Genomic DNA, 3,846 nt, shown 5'->3' with positions numbered 1-3,846 from the left:
TTTTGTATTTTAGGGAAGGGTCTACAGGTCGATCAGGGTCTCACTACTAGATCGGACTCATAGTCATCCACCTGTTTACAGCTTCTTAAGAGCTGGGACTACAGACACGTGCCATCACGCCCCGTCTCAATTACCGGCTCAGCTTACCCCAGGGCCGGGGTGGCAAGGCAGGCCTAGGGATTGAACCCGGGTCCCTGTGCCTGCTTAATCTGCTGAGCTATTTGGCTGGCCCTTTTGTGTGTGTGTGTGTGTTGATGATTAATGAACAGTATAATCTGTGTTACACAAAGCACTTTCACGTCTCTGAGGACTAGACTTGGAAGCAGGCTGAAGAGGGTTGTGTCTCTATATTTGTATCTGACAGGTGCCGGCGGGGCAGGTACAGGAAGGCGGGGAAGGCTCTTGGAAATGCAGTCACCATTGTGATAACAGGTGAAGAGAGCTACAACATGTTCCAGAACTGACATAAATGTGAAGTGAAAAGATTTGCCTACCACTTGGGTCCATTTGTTTTGGAGTAACAGCCTCTGCTGCAAGGTCTCCGACATCTACACGTGTTGTCACACACGCCAGCCTGCCCTTTGTGTAATTCCTGCTGGCTCAGGTTTCAGGAGCCCTGTTTCCCCTGTTCCTACCAGGGCTCCTTTTAGGATTCTACAGCGACCTGTACTTTCATCCCCTCCGATTCCCTCCTCCTCAGGGCGACAGTGTTGGGGACTGCACAGCCACACCTCCCTGAGAGGGTGGAAGCATGCGATCCGGCAGAATGGACAGGCGCAGGTCGCAGTGTGGCAAAGCAGGGACAGGGTGGTGGGCGCAAGAAGAGGGCTGCCACCCTGGGCACATTTCAGAAAGCCTCCAGAAGGACATGGGCTTTGAGCTAGGCCCTGCCATGTGGGTACCTGGCCGTGAGGGGAAGAGGACCCCGGGGTCAGGAGCTGCTTGTGCCCAGGCGGAGAGCATGCGCCTTCCGTGAAACCAGAGCTGAGCTCCAGGCAGGGCACACAGTGACCCCCCTAGATGGTGCCTTGTGTGAGACGGTTGTATTTTCCAAAGATGCCCACGACAGAATCTCCTGCCCACTTACTCTCAGCAAACCATTTCTCTGGAAGGATTTCTGTGACTGCCTGAAGGACATAGTGACAGGGACGCTGTGAGTTACAAGGCTGGGACACAAAGACGACAATATGGTTTCTATCCTACTCGCTGACAGGTGCTTGCCCTAGAGACCATCATGTGCAAGAAGGGCTGAGACCACCAGAGAGGCGCTAGCTGACGGTCGCCACGGATTCCCCAGGCGGATGAGCAGGAGTGCCCACAAGAGGACCCGGCCTCAGCCCCATCTGGTAAGACGGCATGAAAGACCCCGAGCCTGGACCACCTACAGGCCAACCTTCGGAACCACGAGACAAGAATAAAGGATGTGGCTCTGCATGGCTGGAGTCGGCGTGGCCCATTATATTGCAATTGATGCCTAATGAAGGCATCAAACAGATGAGGGTGGACGTTCTGGGGCAGAGCGAGGTAGGGGTGGGGCGTGATACTAGACTGCAGTAAGGAAGAGTTGGCACAGGGGAGAAGGTGAGAAGGAAAGGGACGGAGGAAGGGAGAGGAGAGGAAGACGGAGAAACGGAGGAGAGGAAAATGGAGGGGAGGGGTGAGAGCAGCTATGGAAGGCTGGAAACAGAAAAACTGAGAAATTACTATGTAAAACTTAGAAGACCAAGTCCACACTGGACGAGGTAGTTTTCATAATCACCACTAGATGGCAGCAAGATCCCGGGCCATCCACTCAGAAAGCTTCAAAAACTAATGCTGTGGTGCAATGATCAGAGTTGGACAAAAATGTCTTCCACTAGTTCTCCCAGGGTTGTGTGGACACGAAGCCAGCAAGGTCACAAGTAACCGAATATTTGTTTACCCAGAGTCCTAAACCACAGCATTAGAATGTGGAGCCTTGGGAGGAGAGGAGGGTGGGGCCCGCTGAAATGGCATTAGTGCCCTTGCAAAGGGGACCTGGAGAGCTCACTTGCCCTCTTTTCACCGCCTGTACCAAGCACTGGGCCGTCTATGACCTGAACTTGGCCAGACTCAACCATGCTGGCCTCCGGACCTCAGATTCCTGGCTTCCAGAGCATAAGACACAAAGTTACGTTGTTTAACCCCTAAAGACCACTAGGAACTTGCTACAGTATCCTGGTGTAAGCTATAGAAGGAAAGTGCCTCCCCTCAACCTCCTGGGGTCCAGAGATTCTTTCAGCAAGAGCACTAGAGCTCCCTGTGGACCATCACCCAAGGGCACTGGACTTCCTGGGGACTCCTGTGGCCATAGGCTGGCTGGCTATTCAGCCTGGTTCCCCGTTTCTTGAGTACCTTCACTGATGAGGTGGCTGTCACAACAACCCATAAGAAGCACAGTAAAGGGGAGGGGCCAAGACCTCCACCGAGGGCCCAGTGAAAAGCTGGGTACCCCTGTGCCCTTCTCAGGAAGAGGATAAGAAGGGGGCATGCATTTTCCTCTCTGGCCCTCAGGTGTGAGTCTGCTGTTTCCACGGTAAATCCCCATACGTCCCCACACCTCAACCTATTCTGAATTTCTCCTGAGCCCTAATGAGTGGCAAGTGGAGGCTTTGCCCCCAGCGTGCAGGGTCTGAGCCATACAGCAGGGCTGGCAAGATAGCTCAGTGGACTAAGCGCCTGTTTACGGAAGTGCAGGGGCCAGGATTCAATCCCTGGCACCACAGGCTGCACTGGCCCTACCCCTGGGCACACTGAGCCTGTTGAGACTGGGCATGATGGCGCACACCTGTAATCCCAGCACTGGGGAGGCTGAGACCGGAAGATCACTCTGAGTCCCTCACTATGAAGATCATAGTGAGACCCTGTATCAAATACATTAAAAAAAAAAAAAAAAGCTGCACAGCAATCAGGGCCATCCGGACAGCTCCTCCCTGCCCTACCTTTCCCTTCCCTGGTTTTCATTCCCACCCCATCTTGGCACCCATTGATACCACCTTCTTTGCATGGGATCCATTGGTCCCCTAGATCCCTCTTTTTAGGGGACAATGTCTCAAGCACTTCCTCCCATGATGACATTTCAAAGACTTGGTTAGCAGTTTCTCCCCAGGTTTGGCATCTATCTGGGAGGCAATGCTGGCTACTGCAGGGAAACGACTGGTAGTGAGCTGAGGGCATTCAACAATAAGCCTCACCACCCACTGCTGCAAAGCAGGCAGTGTCTCAGCTTCCTTCAGCAGAGATGTAGACGCCTGCCTGGAAGGATTCCCTGTGGATCCCAGCAACCCTTTGCCACCTCTTCCCTGCACCATTAGGTCAAGCAGTCCTAGAAATGTGCCAGGGAGAATCTGAGGCCTCAGACTAGGATGAACCAGGCCATGCCTGCAGGCCAGGCTGAGGGCAAGCAGCTGTCCCCAGGCACATGCCTGAGGCCACTCTGTGGCAGTGGGCAGGCCTGGCTCACACCCTCAGTCTCCATCTTGCTGCAGCTACAGCCAAGGCCACCTGAGCCTCCTGATAGCTCATCCATCCTCTGGGAGCTGGGGCACATTTGCTGGGGTCAAAGCCGCCAAGGCAAATAGGGGAGCCATCCCCAAGCTCCAGAAGCCTCAGGACCAGCTGTTCCTTGGTGGCCATCTTTCCAGCAGAAGTTGTCCACTGGGCCAGGAACAGCCTCCTCTATGTGTCCCAGGAGGCTTCCAATTAGAAGCAAGAGAGGCCCCTATCTCAACCCCAACTTGGTTTAAAGGAGATTTATTGGTATGGGAAACAAAAATTCTTAGCAAAAGGGCCAATAGGAAAGTCATTGTGGGCTGATGACCTAACAGC

The sequence above is a fragment of the Octodon degus genome, unplaced genomic scaffold, assembly GCF_000260255.1.
Source record: "Octodon degus isolate 3935 unplaced genomic scaffold, OctDeg1.0 scaffold00077, whole genome shotgun sequence".
Taxonomy (NCBI): Eukaryota; Metazoa; Chordata; class Mammalia; order Rodentia; family Octodontidae; genus Octodon; species Octodon degus.
Note: the sequence above shows the minus strand (reverse complement) of the source record.